Here is a 26779-nt window from a genome sequence, read left to right as displayed (position 1 = left end):
AATGCTGTTTTTTTAACTCGTTTGTTAACTAGGAGAGGTTGAAGTCAGTCGTAATTCACCATTCTAACTGTTGGTAGGAAACGGGATAAACGCTTTGTGGACCCAAACCATACAAAGTCCCCTGGGAGGCTGTGCTACAACTCCACACTGCTTAAGCCTTTGTTTCTGAATAAGGACATTCATTACTCCCGACAAAAATCTCTAAAAAATATCCAAAAGTATTGTTTAAAGCATTTGTGCAAACAAGCAATTCTCTCATTTGTCCGGTGAGTGGTTTCTTTTATGGTTTGTCTGTTTTGACACCATCATGTCTTCATGTTGTGTCTGATGGATGATGATTGGGCATAATAAGCGTGCGATGAAAATAAGATCTATGTAATAGCCTGTTAAATGTATATGTTTAAACGATAGCCGCATTTAGCATGACTGGTTAGAAGTCAGCAGCCCAGTATGAAGCAGGCAAAAAAATGGACTATATGGTATCACCATCAAAGACCTCAGTCTGTCAGAAATTCATTATCTCTCTACAAGCATTTATGTCCAGATGGCCCCCAACCTGCTGCTCCCCCCATCAACAAAAGGCTCTGTGGAGATGCTCAGTATGTATGCTTTGTAGTCATTTTACTTATAAAATACCAAGGAATTTACATTGTATGTGAGTGATACAGTGTTGTCAACAAGCCTTGGCATGTTTCCAGACTATGTGAGATGTTGCAGAAGACTTTCGCAGCTCTAAGAGAAGGTGAAGGTACCAAGTTGGACCCAGTTTGGCATCTTCACACTTGGTTGTCAGGTTTTAAATTGATTTTTAGGGCTTTGATACAAACTTTCAAAGGTTATCGAGGGCCTGCTCCTGGCTACCTCTGACATTTTAACCCCTTATGAGCCAGAGCTCAGCTATACATCCTCAGGCAGGGATCTCTTGGCTGCTTCCAATTCTAGGACAAAAGAGAGAGGGGTTCTTCTGTCAGACCTTATGAACTCTAAAAAATGCTAAGTTAAGCCTGGTTTGAATAAGAATAAACCAATGCATCACTTCTGAAAGTCCATTTATCAAATCCATCTAAATGGGCTCTTGAACTTCTTTCTCTTTTTGTGCATTTTTTTTTTTGAAATTTATGACAAATATTCATTTTGACAATTTTGAATTTTCACTCCAAACTTATCTGGTAGGATCATTTGTGGCTCACTGGTTGAGCAAGAAAGTTGCTGAGTACCTAAGCAATGTGGGCCAAAATGCATATTTATAACAATTTGAGGGGATTTTTTATTGAGTAATGGATGAGATGGGGTTGAAAGTGGAGGAAATGGTGATATTATACTGTAGGTGAGGCTTGGTCTTGAGTCAGACTGAAAACAGCACATAAAGAGTTAAGACTTCGCTTTGACTCCTTGGTGTCTTGACTCATGACATACAGTATGTAACTCAAATATAAAACTGAGTCTCGCAATTGAAGGGCTTAAATCTCAACGATGTAATGCATGATTTGGATTTCTTCCAAAAGGGTGCAAAACACCTCTGACAAGACGATAGGTACAAATAGAAATATGAGAGTACACAAGTTAAAGCAAAGGCAGTGGATGATGTAAGAGACACTGTGTGACACAGTGCATAACTAGGGTGGACTTTATGGGTGAGGTGAAGGTGAGACCTGGGAGGAGTAAGGGTGAGAAAGTAGGCATACTGAGGACTGAAGGGTCTGACTGAGACAGGTTGGGAGGGGGTAAGTCAGGCAGCAGGTGAGCGTGTGCCACCAGGGGGATTCATCTGTCCTGGGTTCAGACAGGGCCTCATTAGTGAGCAGTGAATTACACTCCAGACACGTCTTTATGTAGACTAATCATATTACAGCCAGCGCGCTCAGCTTCACCCCGGGGGAGACAGGGGAAGAGGGGGGGAGAAAGAGGAGAGACGGTGGAGGTTGAAGGACTTTACAATCGTATTTGTCCGGGAGAACTCAATGTAATCTATTACCTCCGACTGACACCGTTTTATCCATCTGTCCATCTAACGGGCTGTGTGCGTCACATGACTCCACCTCTGCTCACCGGCTCTCTGTGTCTCCCTCTCTACCTCTTTATCCACCCTGCAAACTCTTTCTCATCCCTTCCTCATGCTTGTTTTCTCTACTACCTCACCCCCCCCCCCTTTCCCTCAGCTCTCTCACCCACCCACTTTTTTCCTCCAAGCCAGTGCATCCCTGCCCCCACGTTGTCAGTTCTGACAAGCTGCTTTAATGGGCGATGTGGCGCGTGCCTCTGACCACTGAGCACAGTCATTAACCTTCACTGGCATAATTGAATTCAAGGTTGATTGCTCGTGACCCTCCCCCCTGCCGAGGTCCCTCTCAATGTACATATTCATTACAGGGGCCCGGCTCTAAATGGATTGCACAGGGAAAGCTGTAGCAATCATCCAGGCCGCTCGGCGGGGGCAGCGGCACGCTGCTCAAGGGCCGCGAGGGGACCGAGGACGGAGCGATGGGTGGAGGGAAAAAGGGGGAGGGGGACTAATTGCATGCTAGAGGAAGAGGATCAGATTATGAAAAGAGTGAGAGAATGAAGATGGATCCCTGTGACACTGTCAAATTAAGGGCAAGCCTTGTAGCGCGCGGCGAGACACTAAAATGTACAGTGGCAGCCGCTACACCAAAGGGAAAAAGCGGGAGATTGGGGGAGGAGATGGAGATAAAGGGAGGAAAGAGCGATTGAGAGATGGAGGGGTGGAAGAGATGAGAGAGAGGCCATTGAGGCTAAGAGAGAATTGAATGTGGAAGAATGAAGTAATATAGACACACACACACACACACACACACACACACACACACACAAACACACTGTGAGCTTGGACACACACACACTCTGGGTGGTTTTAGTGTGAAGGGGGCGCATATATCACATCACCCAGCACCACCATTACACCCCCCCCCCCCCAAAACCCCAGCACCACCAGCCACCACCCCAAGCCAGCAGGTCTCTAACTCTCCCCTCTCTAATAGCTGTCAGATTACTATCAGCCAAACAAGACATCCAGCCTCGCCTCCTCCCCCTTCCTCCCTCCCTCCTCTCGCCTCCACCCACTCCGCTGCCATCTTCCACATTACCCTCCGGTCCTCCTCTTTCTCAGCTGTTGCCTTCTCTCTTCCCATTCACTAACACAACCTCCACCTCCTGTGTTTCTCCACCCTGTGGCTACCCATCACCTCCTCCTGCTGAGCTACACCTCCACTATCTTACCCTAAAGATGATCCACCTCACACCTGGGAGAGGTTTAAAGATCACTTATAAGTGATTAATAGGTTTGGGTTGCCAGGTTGTGAAACATTTCTCTGGCTGGGTTTTATCTTCCTCACTTGCTTTGTATTTTTAGGTATCTCTGAATCACCAGAGCCCAATATTTAAGTAAGAAACTAGTTTTATAGCATGTTTGTAATTATATTTGTTAAGTCAATTATAAAGGGTCATGGGTTTTTATTATGCAAGCGTCTAGTTGACAAGGATTTCTGTGGCTCCACCACTTTTCCACACTGAAATACAACTATTGGATGGACTATCATGGAACTTCCTATTTGGCAGAGGATTATTTGAAGTGTTTTGGTAATCTTCTCACTTTCGGTCTATACCACCATGGGGTTGCATGGTTTCATTGCTGTCCTATATTTTCCAGCCATTTTAAGAGAAGGTAAGGGGTCAAACTCTCCATTGGAGCACTTCTTCTAATGCACTTAAAGAGTTAATGGCAAAAAAAAAAAAAATACTGAAAGATACCCTGTCAAAGAGATTATACACAACCTGCCCTACAAAAAAGTTGGTCTTACTGTTCATTGAGTTGATATCTGATCCAAAAAGCGTTAATATTATTGATTTACTGTAATTAAACAACATTAACCCTTTATAAAGGGTTTTCTCATTAGAAAGTGGTACTGTTTTTCTTGTCACACACAGTGAGTTTGCCCTTTTGTTGGCCTTTAACACCGCTACTGTCGTCTGGCCGGAAACCTCTCCGCCCTTACAGACAGCCAGCGGTCCGCAGAGAGTCATCCAACTGTCAGTGCTCTGCACTGTTCCAGTCTTGTGTGTCGGCTGTGTGTGTGAGAGCAGTGCGGGTGTGTATGTGTGTGTGATCGTCTTTTTATCCCCCCTCATCATCACTAACAGGGTTTCCCAGGCTCTGGCCAGGAGAGTGTGGGTCACAGGGCAGGAATCAAACAGCAGAACAATGGAGAGCTTCCTCTACTTAACCTCCTAATGGGCTCTCAATCGCTCCCCTGGCTCCCTCAAAACTATCAGCCACTGGATTCACTTACCTCACTACACCAACCAGGGTGTGTGTGGGGGGTCTGAGTGGTGTGGACGTGGCATACTGCAACAAAAGTGTGCGTATGTGTGTATGAATGAGTGTGTAGGTGTGAGACAGAAAGCAAGACCACAGACAGACAGACAGAGAGAAACACAGAGGAGGTCCAACTGTTTCTGATGAGCTGTGTGTTTTCTGTGTAATGACATGCAGGTGGTGGATGGGAGGGCTGGAAGTTTTACATTCTCACAGCCACCTACTCGCCAAGCACACATAAGGCGGACAACCCGCTATGAAAACACGTGTTTTCAGGTGTGTGCTGGTACTGACGTGTGTCTTCGCTGACCAATTGTAGATGTCAGCATATGTGAGTGCATAAGATTTTGCACGGAAGCACTCGGCTGCGCTAGTTACACTTCAATAATTACTTTCAGCGTGTGCTCCTTCCCTGAGCACCTCGCAGCCCCCAAATCTGCAAAGACAAGTGGCCTCATTTATTTCCATGGAGGAAAATAATTTAGCAGTGTCGGGCACTAATGAGCTAGAGCGGAGGGATTCCTAATTAGATTCACTTTGTTTGTGTCATTTTAATTACGTTGTGGTCCCCAGCAGTGGGGCCACTAGTGATCCTTCAGTCTCTTAGCTCCACTGCCATGCCTGCTACCGCACCCAGGGTCCCCGCAGAGCTTTACAAAAACCAACAAACTGGACTCTACTTCCTGTCAACCACAGCTATGACAGACCGGGGGTTAATGTTAATGTGTTGATTCTGAGCATGTTTAGCTGCCGTGTTTCTTTAATCTCTGAAAAGCACCACAAAGGTCACTGATGCAAACAAATGCACCCTCTCTAAACTTTTTTGGTGATGAATCATTATTTATTGCTGTAAATGAAAGGCATGGGGGACAGCTTTTCCTGCCTGTGTAGTCTTAAGCGGTGTGTTTATGTTCTGCTTTTGAAGGGAAAGCTTCACTAAGCCGATCCACTTTGAGGTTCCTTTTGAAGTATTCCCCTAAGACACAGTTGCTAATTATTTTGTGTTTCATGATGAATTCAGCTCAGTTCATTAGACTGTTTTAACTGATGTTGCTGTCTTAGATCCTGTCTGCGTCAACGCACACACTGAACCATTGAGATAATTGAGTGATTAATTGAGACCTAATGATCAGCACGGACCTTATGTTCTACTTTCATTTCAAACTTGACAATTTATAATCAAGTTATTACCTGCAACTTGTGTGTGTTTTTGCCGTGACGTTAAGCATTCAAGTAAGTTTTCTGCAGCCATGAGGTGTTTCGACTTGTTAGTTATTTGCTATGTTACACTATGTTAAGGCCTATGAAGAAGAAGAAGAAGAAGAAGAAGAAGATAGAGATTTCATCAAATAAGAAGATAAACACAGTAAGAGTTACCAAGGAAGAATTTCAAAACCAAGGAAACAACAAAAGCGAAAAAAAGTGAAAAGAAAGTAAGGAGGAAAAAGAGGAACCCTTGAGGCGTTGTGGTGTCCTATCTCTGGTGTTGTTAGCAAGGGTTTCATCCCAGCTGTCCCATGTTGTGTGATTGTGATCAGTCTTCAGGGACCCACCTCCACAGATGAGGTCAGCTCTACCTGTCAATCACACTGTTGAGGTCACCTCAAGCAGGGAATCCCAGACCCCCAGACCTCCAAATTGGAAACACTTTTGGATAAAGATGCCCCAAAACAAGAAATTGGCTGAGCACTGATTGTGTAACCATCAAGGTTACAAATGATTCAATGAAACTATTAGTTTCTCTTGGCTCAATGATATTCCCTAGAGGTATGACACAACAATGTCTAAAATCTGAACATCCAATCAAAACTATGTGAATACAATAGACATGTCCCTGCAATGGAAAAGCTTATGATTTAAAATTGCAAGTAAGTATTTCCTAAGATGCTAGCCTGAGTAACGAATGTCGCATTACGTTACTGACAGTGTGTGATTCTTCATCTGTAGTATTTTGGCATGTTGGGAAATGCTTTTATTTACCTATGTTGAATTTATACCAACAAAGCACAAATGTAAAAATGGCATTTCATGTTTTCACACACTTGATGGTTTCTATGGTAATTAGTCAGTCTTGGGGGCGACTAGCATACATAACCAATCTTAAAACAGCTTGTAGCTCCTTTCCCCAATCAGACACAGGTCGGTTCTTTAAAACAGGCGTTTATTCTTGGCCTTAATCATGTAGCCTCCCTCTTCCGTTACACCGTGAGAACTACACCAACAGACAAGACACATACATACAAAGCCCAAACGTTAGCATAGTGTGCTACAAATACAAATATAAAATAAAGAAAATAAGACATGGCGCACACATAAACAATACCTTGTTGGCTGCTTGTCATGAATGGAGATTCTGATCTTAAAATGTCTTTTCCGCTGATACCTTTACGACAATGCTACAGCAGCTTCAATAACGGCGTCTGCCCACGTTGAGCTTCACAGTACATCAACAAAACACGCAGTACCAATACAAAATGAATAAACATTGGTTCCGAGGCACCAAAAGCACAGAAACTTAGTCACACTGCATTGGTAAACATATAACACAAACTGCCTTTTTAAACCATGGTATATTTTAACTACTTCGATATAACATGAAATAAAGTATTTATTTATTTAATTTAATTATGAAATGAATTATATCTTAAATGAGGCAACTTTGTTATGTCATTTACACAGCAAATTGTCGGTTTTACATTTTGCCTTTTGTGAAGATTGGACAAATTAAAGTTAAAATGTTAAGGAGTAAACTTTAAAGCACTTGGACAAAGCTATGTTAGCCATGTCCTGCTGTTTCCAGGCTTTCTGCTATGCTAAGCAGCTGTTTGCTAACCCAAACCCTGTTCATAATAAAGAGATACAAGTGTGGCATCAACCTTTTCATTTAAAAAGCAAACAGGCATTGACACAAACATGTCCAACTATTCCTTTAAAACTTCAGTCACTTGGCTGACAGTCTTTTGGACGTGACCCATTGCTGCATGTGCGTGTGTGTGCCTGGAGGTCCAGTAAAACTAACACAGCTGATGAGCTGTATAAACATCTGACCTGATCCCAGATATCTATTGTCCAGGAACAACATTTGAAACCGTAGGACAATGTCTGCACAGAGGCTGCACAGCTGACACACACACACACACACCAAGGTCCATCTATACAGGGTCATCATACTCAAAACACAGCTAACAGGCGCCAGAAACGCTTTACAACAGGAAGCACCAGGGAAATGTTAATGTTCCTACTGTTATTGGTCGACTTCTCTTCTGTTTTTGTCAATGTTCTGTACAAACTCAGCACAGTTCAGTGAACGATTGCTGTTGTCTTCTGTCGATGAGATGCAAGCAGTATGTTGTAATTTGTGTATGTCAGCACTGATTGCCATGCTGCATAATGCAAAATGGATGTAAAGCAGGCCATCTGTGATTGAGTCCAGAATAAAGATGCAAACTGTGAGTTGGATGTACAAAGGCTTTCAGTTTATAATATGCTTATGTGCTGTGCTAAAAGGACACAACCAAACTCGTACATATTTCTGTGAAGGGCTTATTGAATCCCATTGTGGTTGTATGGGATTTACAAGAGGCAATTTTAATTTTTTCTCAGTGTAAAGCTCATGCTCTTTCTCCCTGCACAGATACTTTATTAGAGCAAACTTAACTGAGATAAATGCAAGCACTAAAAACTCTGTAGTGTCAATAGTTCGTCTTAAATATAATAGAAAAGGGGCCTTTTTTTTAGATTGTTGATGTGTTTTTGACTCTGACCAAATGGCTTGCTACCTTGGAACCCCATCAATATCAATAAAATCAGATTTGGCAGAATTTGCAAACATATCAAAGCTGTGCCATACATTTGAACGCAGAGACACCATTTAATTATTGATGCATCTTTCACCTCTCTCACATATACAATATGTCAAGACAGCTGGTCCCAATACTCATTTGCAGAAAAGCAACAATGGCAGTGTATATTTACAACAGTTCATAATGTTAGCAACATTTTCATGTACTAAATGTATACATTCACACTTCATCTGTTTGGAAAAAAGCCTTTTTTGTACCAACAAAGACAACCAACTGTCTCTTACATACATCTCTTACCTTTTTGTTTTTATTTTTGTTGTATTTTCTAGTACTGCATTCTTAAACTTGGATTTTTAAAGATGCTTGTCCAATTTAGAAACTTGCAGAGTACACCAGGAGTCATTTCATTATCAGAACACAATAACTCTAGGTCAAATTGATGCAGACTAGAATCATGTTTGAGGGCACTATTGATTATCTCATAAGAGCTGGTGTGTGAGGGCTGGCTGAAGGCTTAATTATTCATCAAACATGTTGGCTGAGATCTGATTCAGGACAGTTTTCTTTGTGACATAGGCAAATAGAACAAAAACAGCTTGAAAATCATTGTGTGAACCAACACTACTGTGTGAGAAATGTTGCTATATTTTAATCAAAACTTCACTGAGAAGAATAGGCATGGAAAAATCTAAATGTCTAAAAATCTGTCATTTTGACGACTGTGATATTTGTATAATTAAAAAGGAGAGGCTACCGTCTACCCCATATATGATATGACGCCTGCGTTGATGAAATTATCTATCTTGAAATAAATTAATATGTTTATCAGGTACAGAGGACAATTTAATAACTCACCTGTCAAAAGTACCCGATTATGTCTAGGGAAACTGGCAGCTGATAATTACCCACAATTCATGCCAGAGGTTTGAATCTTTGCAAAAGAAAATTGATGAAACACAATCTAAATTAGGTACAGTAATCCATTCCAGGTTGTGACTGGAAAAGGCCTATGTAAGGTGGATAAATGAAAAAGATTCTTGGGTTAGATGTACATAACCATAAGAGCTCTTACAAGCTCAGTTTCATTCATTTAGCCGTCACTCTTAAGTTACACAGTTACTCTCTTAATGTGATCCATTAGTAACTGTTCTCTCCTCACAGTGACCACACACACACACACACACACACACACACACACACACACACACACACACACACACACACACACACACACACACACACACACACACACACACACACACACACACACACACACACACACTGCAGTAGGACGGATAGGACTCTCATATTTAAACCATCTGAATGTGGGAGTGCTGTACTTTGTCCTCTCAGGCCACACACTTAATGCAGCCACAGGTCTGTATATGTTACTCTCCTCTCACTATCAGGTTAATGCTTCCTTTTCCAAATATATCTCACCTAATGCATCCTGTGGTAATTTCTGGAGAAATAAAAAGCAGTCCAAACCAACTCCTAATGTCTCATCAAACATGCCCGTGCAGACCCTAGGCGTGTAGTGGTTCAATGTGACATCACTCTACTGGTCATTAAATCAATTCAATCATATTCATAACTTTTGCTGCTACGGCCTTCCCTCTTTCGGTAACACAAGTAAGTATGGTAGAATAAAACAAATGTTGTAGTCTCACCAGATAAAATATGAATGAATAACCTATTGCATATTTGAAGCATTTCTTCAAATAACTAATTGGTAAAAATATGCTTTCTTGCATTAGATGAGAATATGGATACAACTAATTTGTCAGTATGGTAAATATGTAGCTGGAGCCAGCACACAGTTAGCTTAGCTTAGCATAAAGACTGAAAACAAGGGGAATGTTAATCTGTTAATGTCCAAAAAAGTATTAAAATCCATCTATCTGCACCTCTAGATCTTACTAAAATCACCTTATACTCCCTTTGTTTTAACATAACATTATCGACAATATTTCTCTGTTTATTAAGGGGTCGTTTGGATTATTTCATGGCCAGGAGCAGTTTCCAGGTTACCAACGGAGACTCCAGGAATACTTCTTCTGATACAAACCAGGTGAAAACAAACACACAAACACGCAACTAACTTTTTAGTATGATAAACAAATTTGTGATGTGCTGTGCAATTTTCAACAACCTCTGTGTCTTATAGCTGAGGGCGGTGCAACTGCCATACCAGGCGATGATGCAGCCAGTCGAGATGCTCGCTGTGGTGCACCTGTAGATGTTTCAGAGTATCGCTGAGTCCATGTTAACTCTGCAGCCTGCGGAGGAAGAAGAGCCGCTGTCAAGCTGTTTTGTTGATGGCGTTTGTGTAATAAGTCCATGTCAGGTCCTCAGTGATGTGGGCACAGAAGAACCTGAAGCTGCTGACTCTCTCCACAGTAGTCCTATTGATGGCGATAGGGAATGGAAAGTTTGACATGAGTATTTATGTATGATTTGTTAAACTGTTGCAATGTCCCAGCTAAACATTTTAACAGTTTTAGCTCAAAAGCAAGAATAAGCATTACCGTCTCCGCATCATTAGGCAGTCACTTTGCAGTGAAGTTTGCAATGAGTGCTGGGATGGATGTGTTCAGAACTCTGCCTATTGTCACACAGCTGGACCTTTAGCTACAGTAGAGACAAGCCAGCGGAGGAGAGGCATGGCATGCAGCAGAGTTTTTAATCTATCTGTCTGTCTCCTCTCTGTTATTAACCTCACGCCCTGACAGCCTGCTCCCTGTGACACTGACCTGCTTCACCTAATGAGCTACCAATTACTACAAATTAGGCGAGAGAGAGGCCGCTGCTATCATCCACTCCGCACACTGTTCTTAACAGTTCTTTGGGATTTGGATGTAGCGGGATGCTCATGTAGAATAAATAATGAGGTACACAAAGCAAAATACCATGACAGTTACGTGCATTTTGTTTTTCTGGAGGTGTGATGTTTGGAGTGGATGCTGTTAACATTGTGTATGTGTTGCTGTGCTGTGCACTTAGCGCTTTAGCCTGGCACCTCTAGTGAGTTTCAAAGATCATTTGTATTTGTATTTGCACCTGCTCCTGCTCCTGCTGTGCTGTGCTGTGTGTGTGTGTGTGTGTGTGTGTGTGTGTGTGTGTGTGTGTGTGTGTGTGTGTGTGTGTGTGTGTGTGTGTGTGTGTGTGTGTGTGTGTGTGTGTGTGTGTGTGTGTGTGTGTGTGTGTGTGTGTGTGTGTGTGTGTGTGTGTGTGTGTGTGTGTGTGTGTGTGTGTGCGCGTTTGCGTGTGCGTGTGCGTGTGCGCGCCCACATAGTTGGTCTTTAACCTTGCACACCTGGCTACTCTGCAAGACCAGCCTCTCTCTGGTCCTTCTCGATGTTTATTCATTTATTTATGGGAAGCCTGGAAATCATCGCCCTTGTCTTGGTCTCCTGTGGCAGCAAGGGAAGGCAGCCCAAATTTATGCATGGCAGCGGAAATTAATTAGGCATCATTTAACTCATGCTAATGTGTATGCATTGAATTTTTTTAAGAGCCCGCCTGTTAACTAATTTGTAAAAACTGTTTCACAGAAACGTCAACAGTTGGGAACAGACAGTGTCTTGTAGGCTATTTTCTCATACACAGAGAAAAATATGAAATCAGAGTGGATTGGAGAAAAGCCTTGAGATGTTAATAAACAAAGCTGGAGGAGGAGGAGAATGTGGCCTGCAGAGGTCACCATGCTGGATCCTGCTTCTCCTCCTCATTTAACTGTGTCCCTGGCCTGGAATGGCCTGCAAGCCACACACACACACAACACACACACACACATTCATAGAAAGACGAAGAGAGTTAGAAAGGGAGACGGTGGAGAGGAAAGGGAAGTCAGGCGTTTATTTGTTGCTTCGCTCTTAAAGCGGTTGCTGGTTTGCCACGGAGCCCCCAAAGGTAGAGTTCAGAGAAAGTGTGTTGGTGTGTGTGTTTGTGTTTTGCGCCCGCTGTCTTGGCACTCTCTTTAGCCAGGAGGTTTCCAACAGCTCTTGTGTTAATAGTGTGCTAGCCGCTTCAACAGCTAAAGAACTGGTTGTCTGGCTTCAAGAGAAACCACAAGGGATCATGCAACCTACATAATATGCATTCATACATGGCATATATACAATGTATAACCAAATCGTGCATTTTTTAGCATACTACTTATTAAGAAATATGTTACACGTCAAAGTATCACCAAAATGTACTATAACATCTCTCTTTGGTTCGTTTCTTGGTGGATGGTAAATGTATCACGAAAAAGACTGAAAAAAAAAAGCCCAGCTCATGCCAGAGGAGAGTGTTTTCATGAAATATAAACCAACATCCAGCGTTGAGTAACATGCTCTGTATCATCTGACTGCTGATATATGTGATGGTTATCTAGCTATCTTGCTGTGTTCTGTTAACCTCAGCCTGCTCACATTGAGGACTCTTAGCAGCGTATACCGACAGCTTGATCAATAGGTCAGCGTGCTGACAGCAGTCCTTGGGGTCCCGGTAGAGGGGGAGACTGGGTGGGTTGAGGGAAGGGGCAGTTAAGGGTGATCATGTAACCCGCAGACACCAGAATCACCTACGCAGGGATGGACAAAACACTCATTCAACCGATGAACCTAACCTCAAACACCAAAGTACTTTCCTGTGACCTACAAAAGGTCACGGGAAAACAATATCAGATTCAACTTTTCTGCTCTGTAATCTCATTCCAATCATTAACATCATCAACATGCTGTTTGGTACAGAGACAAGCATATATAACATGGATCTACTTTTGTTTATCTTCACCCATCAACGGTTTGCATCTCACCCTCTGTGATCGAGCCGTGTAAATTACTAGACACACCTTCAATTGTTCCTACTCATGTTTTATTACATGACCCCTATTACAAGACCCGTGCATCCACCCTTTCCTCATGCCCGTCTGCATGACAGATACATAAAGTCGGTGTTAGGCACGTGGGAGATTGCCGGGACAGATAACCCCACATTTACATTCAAACAGAGCTTGTGACAAAGCCTTAGCAACAGGCTCCTTTATCAGCGGGCTGGCTCCGCAGCCCCGGCCTGCCTTCTCCTCTCCTCTCCTTACAGCCATGATCTTGAGAAGGAGCTTTAAATTGGAAATTATTACACATTAAACCCTCTGCGCGCAGGCCAGGATCGAACTGGATCGATATGTTGCCCAGCACAATAAATCAGACGCTTTCTCTCCCCTCCTCTCTTTTCCCCTTTGCTTTCTCTAGTGGCTATAGGCCACTGCTCAACTGGAACATATTTAAATTTTCTAGTAACAAATTAATTCCAACATTTTCTCTTGATTGAATTAGGGCAAGTGCTGGTGCTGTCACAAGTGTTTGGGCTGCTCCTGGGGAGAGACAAATTGCCAGGCCTGGACACGGGTAACAAGCGGTGGTGTTGAGTCGCTGATAATCTCCCCACTAATTCTCCATTACAGCAAAATGAGGCCATAAATCTTCCTGACAGCTGATCGATGTAAACATTGTTTCCCCCATGATTGCCAGCTCTCCCAGCGGAGCTACTGTCCGCTCACAATCCGCTGAAATTACTCCCGCACCAGCCCGCCCTCCCTCCTTCTCCTCCTTGGCACTGGTGTGTGTGTGTGGGTGTGTGTGTGTGTGTGTTTGTGTGTAGGACTGGCCTGGCGGGGAAACCAAAGTCACTGCTGTCCTGTCGAGGTGGCCATCTAATTTTAGCTCAAAGCTTGCTAAACAAATGGAAAATATTAATCAAAATGTCTCCTGTTTAACCAGTGGCACAAGCAATTCTTTATAGAAGAATGATTGCTCTGCTACCACGTGATCGCATGGTGTTGCAGGTTGACTGAAATGAAAAAGACTGCTGAAAAATGGAGGATAGAAGAAACAGAGGTTATAACACGCAGTCAAACAATGATTTCTTTTCCAAATGTAGCCATCACTCCTCCTCTTTTTTCCGTGTGTGTAATGGCATTAGGCAGAGTAAACGGCAGTGAAAGATTGAGTTGTCAAACAGTCAAAGCACAAGGCTCGTTATCAGCGTGTTCACTGTCTGATAATATTCTACACCATTATTAAAATCCAATATGCATGCAATTACAGAGAGAGGGATGCTGTTAAAACGGGAAGGCTGGCTGTAATCACAGACAGAGAATGCCATTTTAAGACATGCCACTTTAAGAAATCTGTTAAATTGGCATGTATAAAGCATTTTGGATACTTATTTTATTCACATATAGCAATAAACAGTTTAGGACAATAACACTAAAATTGGTTTCAAGTGAAAACCAGAGGGTATATTGTTGTGGGCAAACAGTGAATGCTTCATTTGTTATTTTTCGTTATCTCATTATCCTCTTGATCTTTGTCATTTCTCAAAGTTACTTCCACATGTCGCTATCTTTGGTAGGATTATTTGTCTGTGAGTCTCCAACAGTTAGTTAGTTCATAGTGAGATACTGTTTAGCTGGTGTGAGCCTCTTAATAATTCTTTAAGTCTGCTAGTTAATAACCAGTTAGTTTGTTTGTTAGTTAGTTAGCTAGTTAGGCAACCGTTGGGTACTGGTTAGTTCATAATTACATGTTAGTTGGTTGGTTGGTTGGTTGGTTGGTTGATTAGTTAGTTAGTTGATTAGTTAGTTGTTTTTTTGTAAGTGTAGCATTTAAATAGTTATAATTCATATTTTTATAAGGATAATAACTAGTTTGTTATTGGTATTATTTTATGTCCGTTGAATAATTGTATTTTATTTTGAAATACAATCTCATGTATAGTTGTGCTGCTCTCCAAGATTGAGAGTAACAAGCATCACAGCGATAAGTACAAGAATACTTCTCTCTTTTTCAGAGCATGCAGCCAACGAGGTATGTTGTTTGTCTTTATTTTACTGTTCATTTCTTTGCTAAAAGTTATCATATATGCTGTGGATGTTATTGTGTGTCTAACATTGTCACATGTTTGTCGCTTATACTGTGTTTATGTTTAATATTCCCAGTGGATTTGGATACAAATAAACCCGTTGTGAGAGTGCCACTTGTCTGCCTGTGGGAACAATTAGTTAGTTAGTTACTTAGTTAATGCTAGTCAATAGTTAGTTTATTAAAAACATTATAATTAGTAAGTTATTGAAATAACTATATTTATTGATCGTTAATTGTTTGTTCATAGTTTTTCAGTCACTTCTTAATAAATAGTGGTTTATAATACTAAAGGATAGTTATTCATTGGATGTAGAGTAATAGTTTAGTAGGTATTTAGTAGGTAAGTTCATAGTAATTTAGTAAAGGTGGTTAATTTAGGTCAGACTGCTCTAAAAGCCCTCTAATGTAATGTAATAAGTATTGATTATAACTGCATTTACTATATGCTATAGCACTGAAAAAATGTTGATTCAAAATATGTCTTTGTTTGAACACATTTCCAGGGTTCTACAGGATTGTAGAATTGGTTTGTCTAAGTTTTCAAACCAGAATGATCTAACTCTTGAGTTTTGAATTCTACAAAATCGTACTTATCCTCACACTGTTGACATTCAGTAGATATTTGCTATAGATGGAGTTGTCTACGTTGCCATGTGTAAATGAGCATTTGTGAGACCTGTGTGGACGGAGCACCCAGGGGCCCCGTGTGACAGACCGGGAGACACCGTGCACTTGCTGGCTCTAAATGTTATTCGGGCCAGCACTCCATTGCAATTGGTCCCTGTCTGGCTCTGTCACTGGCATTATGACTTCATCACCCTCGAGAGGAGAGGAAGAAAGGGAAAGAAAAACAGTTTGCACTCATCCGTCAATGTCTATCTCAAATTACAGCTCAACCAATCACCGGTGAGGATCAATAGGGAGCGGCTGGGCAGGTTGGGGAGGGATGGAGAGAGGATGGGAGGATCTGAAGATGCCTGCTGAAAACAGAAGAATAACTGATCAATACCCAAGGATGGATTTTATCATTTTGAAAAGGGCTGACAGAGGGTCGTTCACTCCCACCTGCTCAGAGCTATATCCTCCAACTCAGGCTGCAGATGACACATCAGTCCATCATGCTGTTCCTGTCCAGTCCTTCAGCTCTACCTCAATCTCCACCATCTCCCTCTTAGGATAAATCATAACTGTAGAGATAATGACACTCTCAATGAGCGGGTATTATTTTCTTTTGCTATCAATTTGCATTGATCAGTGCTATACCTTCAGAGGGCAAACTCAAACAATGATCTGTCTCCACGCAGTTGTAATTGCAAAGCGATTTCATAATATCATTTCTATCTACGCCTCCTCCACATTCCATGTCACAATGTGTGTAGAGCCTGACCCCTGAGCTCCTCCACACACACTAGGAGAGAAATATACACTGCCGGTTCCATTCTGGTGAGTGTGTGTGTTAGTGTTTTAGTGTGTGTGTGTGTGTGTGTGTGTGTGTGTGTGTGTGTGTGTACGCTGCTTGATTAACTCAATTAGAAACAAAGATCCCCTTTATTGGGATGCTCTCTGCTGTAATGGTTGTTTGATTGGAGGCCAGTGGCTGTATTGACAGGTGAAGTGGACTGATTAATGTGGGCTTAAGCCAGTAAGGATAACAGTCCTTCACATGGCTTATTTAACTGTAAAAGAGTGACTGATGGTCCACTGCAGGAGTGTCTTCTAAATCACTCCCCACTGAAGCCTCTAAACACAGTAATGGAGCCATTTATGCACCTCTCTTCAGGAAACATTGATTTGGAGGAATTTAATACAACCAACTACTTACATGCGAATTCCACTGCTAGTACTTGAAGCTAATTATAACCAGATAAGGAGAACTGTGAAAATCTTCGATATTATATCTTAAGGTCAGAACAGTTTTTAATTGTAATGGATTACATAATAAAGGATACTTTTTCCCCAAGGAGCCAAGAAACTCAATACTAAAAAAAAAAATGTCAACAAGAAGTAATTACTTTACGGGTGGTAATTAATAACCTTAATGGTAACCATGGGTCAAGAAGGCATTTATACTTTCAATGTAGAAGTTAAAAGTCATTTCAAGTGTTACCAAGTAGTACAAAGCACTTCTACTATAGAACCAACCTTACAGCCAGCAGTGGTTAAGATGTCTATTGCAGCCCATTGTATACTGTTGTATGCTAATCATTTGACCTGAGGTTCAGAGTTTTAAAGTCAGGCCAGAACAGTAAAAGAAAAAGTGGTTTTAGTCAAAACAAAGCGTGCAGAGGAAGTGAATGAATATAGCGTATCAGTATTATGTCTGTCATGAGGGTCAAAGGTGACTTGTTTGGGGCTTGGTTGAAGCTCCGGTTTCAATTCGGTGGATCAGAATAGCTCAAATTGACACCAAGACCCATCTGCCCACTGAATTAATCTTCCACTCTCTTCCATTTGGCTGTTTTTTGTTTTCTTTATCAGCTCCATCCATTTCTTTATTCATTCACTTGACTTTTGAAAGGGGAGAGGTGACGTGTCCCGGGGCATGTATGTGTTTTTATAAAATCCAGCGATTTCAAGTGTAACATTTGCAGACTGCAGGGTCACTGGCAGTTATATTTTCCCTCCCCCTCCTCACTCTCTCTCTCTTTATGAAATCGATTGTTTGTTTGTAAGGAGCTCAAACAGAGCGGGAGAAGGATTCAGAGCTCTGCTGGCAACTTGAGCAGAGCAGAAATGCTGCTGGGGAAAGAGGCAGGCAAAAGTCAGAAAACCTCCCCACTCTCACCGTCAGCGCACATGACCTTGGGGGCAGAGCGAGGGAGCGGGCAGAGGAAGCGCCCAGCATGCGCTGGTGCATACACGGAGGAATTAGTGAGGCAGAGTGGAGTGCGGGTCTGCCAGCCCTGGCCCTCTTCTTAAGTGAGTGCAAATTAACTAAAATAAAACTTTTAAAGGTCAATCTAAATTTGAGTACATGTCTACATTTTAACATTAATACCATTCGAACAAAGTCCCTGTGCTCTTTCAAAAGGCTGCTCTGTTATGTTAATCTATTTTGACTGCTAAACATGAAGGGCAGGCAACAGGTGAGCCTTTATTTGCAAATCTGTGGCCCTGCAAACAGTGAGAGACCGTAGCGAAATGCAGACAGTAGCTGACAGTAGCTGACACTGGCTATCAAACAACCAGCACAGAGAAGATGTCTGAGAGGCAACAGCCTCTGTTGAGAGACACAGAATGGAGGAAAAGGGGGAGAATAGAGCGATATCGAGAGAAGATGACAGAATGACACACAGGGGACAGACATGTTTGTTTTTGTGTGTGAGTCTGCCTGTGAGAGAGTGAACACGTTACACTCTGTCTCTTCCTCGTGCTCTGTCACAGCCTTCTCAGTGGCGACTGAGGCACTTGAGCCCCACGGGGGTCAGCCATGTAAGGAACATAAAAGGCCAATTTAATTTAGCACGTCCGTGGCTACAAAGTATTTTAATTCCGACAGCTGTGACTGAGGAGTTAATATTTGACTTGTCAGAAGTGGGGCCGGGGCCAGTGAATCATTGTAATTCTCATTAAGAGGCTCTCCCCCAGCAGCACCCTAATGCAGAATAATGAAAGTCAAGACAGAGTGAGCTTCTAATGCCGGTTGAGGCCTATCTTTTAATATTCCCCTCTTGATGGATTAGGGAAGCGGGAAATTCATCTTGGATCATAGGGCCTAATTTAATAAGGGATCATTCCAGGAGTATTGCATTTTATAATAATGTCATTTAAAGTGTCGTCTTCCATTTTTACTGTCCCATATGTATGCTTATATAATGGTGCCAGAGGGATGTGTTTTTACAGTGCTCGGATCTCTTCTGTGTCCACACACCCCCTCCAGACCACACTACACCATTGCTCTGCGTTCTGCGGGCTCTCAACTCAGGTTTTCATTTCAAATTTTGGTCATAGAGCCAATTGAGGGAGCTGTTATGAGAAGTTCAGTTACTCCGGCATGTTGCTGTTTCCGTAGATTATTTCTAATAGTATTTAAGGGAAATCACTCTGATATGAGTGTTGGGATTGTAAATATCACCCAAAGGAAAGATTATAAAAATACATTACATTTGCTTCATCGCAAGCTTCTAAAAGCTCTCTGAGAGGCAGCGCTATATTTATCCAACCCACTCACAAAAGAAAAATGGCTTTTAGGGAATAAAGTAAACAAACGTGACTAATATGAAGAAGTGTTGACGTTAGCAGCAGCAGCAGCACACAGCACACGATTATACCTCGTAAAGCTGCTATGAGTGAAAAATGCTGGATTCTACTGAAAACGCCTCTGTGAATGCATTTATGTTTTTTATGAACATGCAAGGCTCAGCAGAAAAACAATCTCAATATCATCTTTGTCATTTAGAATTTGCAATTTTGTACATATAACATGTTAAACAAGCCTCAAATCAAGTTACCACAAAAAAGATTATAGTAATTGTTTTATCAGCAGTGGTGCAGGTCTGTATACGAGGCTCTGCAGGCTCAGAATATGATATTGCTGACGATCTTCCACATAACCTACCACCACATATGGACCAATAACATATAATATTATATTTTGTTTAGCAGCGAACATGGCTCAGTCCAAAGTTAACAAAATCAACTTACCAGCACCTCTAAAGCTCACTTATCTGCACAACATATTTGTGTTTGTTTAATTAATACAAAAACTGAAGTGTAAACCTAAAGTGTGCACATTTTTTAACTGCCATGAGCCAGGAAATTGTCATATATGGGAATTAGTGTTTGACACTTAGATTTTTGTACAGATTAATGTGAAATAATCTGTTTACTATTGCTGGTAGTTGGATGATATTAACTTTGGACAGATCAAAGCTAGCTAGGGTCAATCTTATTGCTAAGATAAACTAACCAGCTTCTGACAACAGCCATATTGTACAGACAATGGTATCAATCATCTCATGTAAAAAAATGTTCAAGTAACACGAGTATTTCACAGAATGTCGACCTATTTCTTCAACATTTTATTAAGTACAGTATACCTTCCATTGTATGTTAAATGGTGGAGAAAGTCTTAGATTCAACAACAATATAATTCAAAAGTGCCTCAAAAAATGACATCAAATTGAACTCCAACATTAACTTATCAACCGTTACAAGCATCAAAAGCTTCCACAGATACAGTGTATAAAGTGACATGCTAAATACATGGCTGCTACGTCGGTACAAAAAAAACTAAAAACACAATTTCACGGAACAAAACCAGGCTGTGGACTTTTTGAGTCATGAGTTATAGACATTGTTGGCATGAACCCTCTATAGGTCTATGAGTCATGCCATTTCAAGCTTAAGATTTGCTGGCATGAATTTAACTTAAACCAGCTCCCGTCCGCAGCGTCTCTTAGGTGGTCCTACAAGAGCACTTCCAGCACACAGTGTGTTACATGTGACCCTTTAAAAGGGTCCCTGTCATCATTAAGATAAGAGGCAGTCTCTCAAACATGCTTTAGCTCAACAAAGTGCTTCCTCTTTGGCACACTCATGTCTTTTGCACCTCTGTCTGCTTTCTCTAGCATACCCTTATCTCTATCTATTCTGCTCATATCACTGCCCTTCACCTCTTAACTTTTTCTGGGACTTTCTTTGATGCCCGTTCCCCCGCCACATTCCACGTTCTGAAGTCCAAATCCAATGTCAGTCAGCTGAACGACTGGAGTTTTTTAAAAAGGATTCAGGTTGCAATTTTTAAACCTATTTTATGAATCTTGCTACCAGTTGAGAGATATAGTTGTTTTCAATCATCTTGCTTCCTTCCTCTCTATAGCACAACCAGTTATCTGCCAAAGAAAGTGTCAGCTATTTTAGGACACATGTGATATTCATTCTCCATACGTTTGTGACTTCCTTGAATATGTTTCCCATTGCAAAAACAAAAAAAGGGAGGAAAAACTTTTATCTGCCGCACACATCGAAATCCACTCTTAAACTTTTTAAAGACGTACTACTGTAGCAGCAAAAGTTTCCAATCTTTCCCAGATTTGCTAATAATCAGGAAACAACTAACTAAACACCATTAAAATGTGTTTAACACCAGCATACAGTGACAACGTCTTACTTCCACTTACTTTGTACAGTTTATATCTAGAGGATGATATTAGGAGTCTGAAAAACAACAGTACGATAAACTCAAAGAGACAGGAAGAGGCTGTCATACACCGAGAAGTAGCGATATCACAGGAGGGAGGGAGGGAACGCGAGTGAAGGCCAAGTTGCGAGATCTATTTTTACATCCCATTTCAGAATGAGATAGTGTCCTTCTCTCACACCTCCCACTGTGGAGGAAGCTAATGCAGGCCTATTTAATTAGACGTTGGCAGATTGTTGAGCCAACACTGTAATCCAATAGAACGTCGCACCACTATGGGGTCCTGCCTCCTCCGATGCCTCCTTGGCCCCTTAATGCAGCTCAGTCAGCTCTTCGCATTTTGTCTGCCCTTCTCTCAGCTTGTGACATCAATTTACATTAGCCTGCATTGAAACAAGATGCATTCTTCCCACCAGTGACTCACCCAAACACACACATGCTCACACATACACACACAGCAGCCCACTCAACCTACTCCTCCCAGTTGAACTTGACATGGTCCCCCACCATTATGCATTACCTTTCATGCTCATCTTATTAGCCTATAATTTGGCATGTGTACATGCTTGTGTGTGTGTTCTTTTATGTATTTGTCTTCCAGCCCGGGAATAGAGACTTGCATGCACTTGCCAGGAGTAAATTACCATGGCAATACAGCTGTCAATACTGCTGTATCAATGAGGGGACACAAGTGGCAGGATCAATATAAACATCTGAATAAGATGCCCTAGATGACAGACACTTTCCTGCTTTAAAATTCTATTACTGCTAAAGCACTTGACCTCTTGCTCCCATATTCTGCTGCCCCAAAGACGTATTAATATACAGGAGGGTACTCAGGACTCTAATTTTCATGGATAATGCTTTAACAATGAATTATACTGTAAGTGACTGCATAAGGACCTCCTCCAATGTTCTAATGAAAGCTACACTTGACTATATATAAATGTATTTTTATAAAATGTGCCTTTAATTAATACAGATATAAAAGCAAACAGGGAAATGTAGCCAAGAAGAGAGAAACTATGCTATAATATAAAGTATATAATACTTAATATAATACTAATTCTATGTACTCCCATTAATCTACAAGTTATAATAGAATGGCAGTCACAGGGGGCTTTTAAATGCTTTATTAATACTGTTACTTTAAATATAACATTTTCGTGAATACGACATTTTGCTTTAATTCTCACATATATTACTCTTAGAAGACAGCATTCAAATAGTGATTAAGAAAAAAACATGTCAATAACCGTCTTAAGTTGCCCGACCTTTAAGAATTATTTTGCCTTTATGTCTAATTGAGCAAATGTTGTATTACAGAACAGTTTGCGTATTGAATAAGTCTTGAGTGTCCAAATTTAAAGTTATAAACACTACATCATCAGCTTTACATCATTATGGTTATTACGGCACATTTTCCATTTCTTCTAAAGCACTCAACAATAAACTTGCTTGTCGAGTGGTTTGCCAATAGTTCAGGGCAATTTCATATAATAAATATATCATTATCATTGTTAATGTTTGCAGATTCCTATGGTCCCTTTCTGAAAAAGTCACAATGCATTTCTCATGCAGTTATGATGTGTTTGAATGCAACTACCGAATGAAAAAGTGTATGTAAATTGCAGTTAGCGAATCCATCATAGCGTTGTATGTTTTCTAACATCAGTAAGATGTATTGATTTTTGTAATGCACATACTCAGATTTATGTCCATGTGAAAACAACTAACAGCTTTATGGGTATAACATTTACAGTACACAGGTGATTGATGCCCATGTAGAAAACCAGAGGCTTGTTTCCATCACATCTAAACTTTGCCGTGACCACACACGTCTGTCACCAGTTCGGAGTTGGAATGCGGTTGACAGATATATAAATGGTCATAAATGCTTCCCTGGACAGAATGTTGAAAAAGCATTTAACCCCAGAATGAATGGTCCTGGACCTCCCCGGATTTAGCCACATTAAAAAGACACTTGAGCATCCTGATACAAATATTGGATGATTTGTCGACCTTTTTGTCATTTCGTGACATTTTAAAAATGACATTTTGTAAACTTCAGACAGCGTGAATGCAATCAATATGAGATGAGTGAGGCCGGTGTTTCCAAGAGGCTTATTGTAATTTAAGAGTCTGTGTACAAACATCTGATGATTGAAAAGCAAGTACTCTCGATTATACTTACACACAGATGACTGGATCTTACCAGCTTGTAAATATAGAGCAGCGTGGGCCAAATGCCTAACATTGACTGTGCCCCTCATATTTCTCTCTGGCTCTCTCTGTCTTTGGCTTTCATTTAGTTTTCTTTTTTTCTAGGAGACCACAGGCACACACAAAATGCTCACAAACTCACACCACAATGCACCAAATGTCACCTTTTTTCAATGAAGAAAATAAAATCCCCTCAGAGCTACTAAAGCCCACAGGTCTCAACACATACACCCTTGTTATGTCTTCTTCCCAGGGCTAGGAGTTATACATTATGTTATCTCCCTAATCTGAAAACCAGCTGCAACTGGAAATGAATTAATAACAAATAAAATGCAGCCAGTACATAAAAATGTGTAGATCGCCCTGGGGCACCTAAACAGGAAACAGTGAAACAATTAGACTTCTTGTTTTGTTCTGACCTCTGTTTTGTTTTGTTCTACTTAGCTGCTGAATAGAAAAGGAGCTGGAGTCTCAGAGATAGAGACTGTTGTTTTTCTTCGTCTGTAATCACCACAGTTAAGCCTCCCTGGTCATAGCAGGGGTCAATTCTGTGCGAACACCCACTTTTCATCCTACAGTGAAATTAAATACAGTGTTACAGTAGAGCTCTATGAATGCTATAATTCTCCACTGACTGCAACCCACACCAAGTGCTGTGGTTAGCCACCCAGGCCTATACCATGCACGCATGTGATAACAGGCAGTGATATGGCATCCTAATTGCTGGCCTGAGTGCTATTGGAGGGAGTTTTCAGCAGGTTTCTTTTTCACTTTCGCTCCATTTCATGTCTTTGAAGTTGGTCTTTTATCTGCCGTTGCTCCTGATGGCTGTTGTCTTTGGTGCGGTGCTGTGTGCGCCCTGCTCTTTGAGAACTCCTAACATGTAACAAAGGAAACCCCTCAGAGAGAAAAAGAAGAGAAAGAGAGCTCTCTCACATACTTCCATCGCGTAAATTCATACACTCACACAAACAGTATACACAATCACACTTAGCCACAACCATTCACATGCAAAAAGAAATGCCACAGCTGTCAGTAAAAACTGCTCTGTGTGATTGTTTAACGTGCCCTAATTTGATAAAGGGCCGAGTGCGGGAAATGAGAGAGTAGTGTATTTGTCTCTGGGGTTGTAGTGGGGTAAATATAGCAACGAGACAGCACCAGTTGATATGAAGGATTCCATGGTGTGGAGTGCTGGTGTGACTCACCAGGCTGATGATGGTCTCTGTGTGCGAGTGTTTGCTTACATGCATTTGGATTTATGTCCAGTGTTGTTTTCATTCATTTGAAGAACTTGAATAGAATTGGCCCACTTGACTCCTCAAACATGGTGTACAATAATCCATTACAGCAGAGGGAGAGAGTGTGTGTGTATGAGTTAAGGAGGGAAGGAGAGACCAGGGGAAGGCATAGAGAGAGAGAGAGCGAGAGAGAGAGAGAGAGACTGCATGGCCGGCTCCCGGCTGGCTGCGTGGGGGTGTGTGTCTTAAGAGTGTGTTGAGAGGAGAGTGAGAGCGCTGGTCGTCTCCATGTCTAATCAGGAGAACACTTGTGTGTCCCCGTCTCATTGTCTCCTGGGCCCCTCAGGGCGGAGGCCCTCCACTACACCACTACACCTCAGGACAAGCTGATAGCTGCCGGTCCAAGCCACAAGGGCAGGAATCGTGACTTTGGAGTCATGAAAAGTGTTTAGGAAGGAAAGTGTTCAGTTGTGGTAGAATTAAGACAGTAGTAAATGCAGACCCACTTGGGTATATAATCCTTCAGGTGATGCTTAATATTGCTAGAAATTAATTATGCCCTCATAAAGTCATAGTCATCGTACTTTTCATTATTTTCATACAGGAATGTCCTTGCGGTGTACTCAGTGATTAGGAGTGACACTTCCATTATATGGTACTTTTTAATCTAATATTCCTATAATCATAGTACATGAGATTAGAAAATAATTCTTTAACCTTTAAATCACCATTTTTATTTTCCAAAGGATGAATTTTAATGCAATACAACAGAATGAGATGCCCTAGGCCCTTAATTTCTAAATGAAATGACTGAATATGTAGTAAATAACCTCTGAATAACTCAAATATTGTGACATAATTACTCTGATGAACTTGACCTCACTTGCAAGTTAAAACACAGCCAACCACAAACTACAACAGTTGTGGGACATGCGCCCCCCCCGACCCCGGTGTTTCAGTTCCATGGCAGGACAGCAGTGCACGCTCTCGGCTCAGCAGTTTCCCAGTTCCGTCTCCTCCATTACTGGCGAGGCTCACAATCAATAATTCAATAGTTTTGGCGTCTAAATCCTGCCCCAAACGGCGAGATACATAAACACTCTAGACTGTAGTGCAGACTCTGTGAGATCAGTATTAATTAATAGCTAAAGACATTGTGTTTTGTGTGGAAATATCGGAAGGGGTAATGCGATCCGGATTCCTATAATTATAGGCTCCCGTGTCAGGTGTTTATTAAATGTTCAATAAGAGGCGGTTAAGATGTCGGGAAATAAATCAAGCAAATTTGTAAGTCAAGTGAGGCAGGCGTAAATAAATGATTTTTACAAAGACTTTGGCTTTGTTTAATGTAGGATGTCTGTATATTTTTTTACGCATAATGCCAAACTTAAGGTCGTGACACATAAACCGGCAACATTTTAATTCACTGAAGATGGGCAGGAGGCCAGATTCAAATGAGATCACGGGGATTCACAATTGGAATTACATCGAAAACCATTAACCTATTATTTTATGCAAGAACATATTTATTACTGACACTATCTTAGCTGGTGGAAGAAAACATCGATATAAATTACGCATTAAGCGTTCAATGTGCAGGCTAAACACTGGTACAACAAACACACTGCGGGATTAATTAAATTAAAATGCATATTTATTTGATTTAATTAATAGGCTGTTGAGGTTAGTTTATTTCATTATTGCAATACCACTGTGGTTTCAAATCTAAATAAGCAGCCTGTTTTAAATATATATATATAATCGTATGCATTTTCAGTGCTGAAGAACTTTATGTATCAGCTACTGAACGAACCCCTTTCTCTTGATCCTTTATCTACCAGTTTTTCTAGCTTGTACTGGAAATTACCAGCCCTCCTCTCCAAACGCTCCATAACCAATGTATGAATAATGCATCGGTTTGGCAGGAGAGCAGCAACAGACACCCATGTTCCTGACTAAACGGGCCTGTCACAACTGTGACGTTATCAAAAGACCTATAGCTACAGGCATGAATTATTAAAATGATACTGCCCTCAAAGGTTTACCGTCAGCAATAATAATAATAACAATAACAATAAATTAGAGGCCAATTAAGAATATAAAAATAATGTCAACTCATTAAA

The 26779-nt window shown here is 41.3% G+C and overlaps 1 long non-coding RNA gene across 1 annotated transcript in view; it reads left to right on the top strand.

The window, feature by feature from the left end:
* Positions 1-10986, top strand: part of LOC134880708 (uncharacterized) — a 53496-nt gene extending 42510 nt beyond the window's left edge. Inside the window, exons 2-3 of the long non-coding RNA XR_010167959.1 lie at positions 10123-10207; positions 10304-10986. This is a non-coding gene — a long non-coding RNA (uncharacterized LOC134880708). The remainder of the gene's footprint in view (positions 1-10122; positions 10208-10303) is intronic.
* The last annotated feature ends 15793 nt before the right edge of the window (positions 10987-26779 follow it).

The sequence above is a fragment of the Eleginops maclovinus genome, chromosome 18 (assembly GCF_036324505.1).
Source record: "Eleginops maclovinus isolate JMC-PN-2008 ecotype Puerto Natales chromosome 18, JC_Emac_rtc_rv5, whole genome shotgun sequence".
NCBI classification, from domain to species: domain Eukaryota; kingdom Metazoa; phylum Chordata; class Actinopteri; order Perciformes; family Eleginopidae; genus Eleginops; species Eleginops maclovinus.
This window is presented reverse-complemented; position numbering and strand designations above follow the sequence as displayed.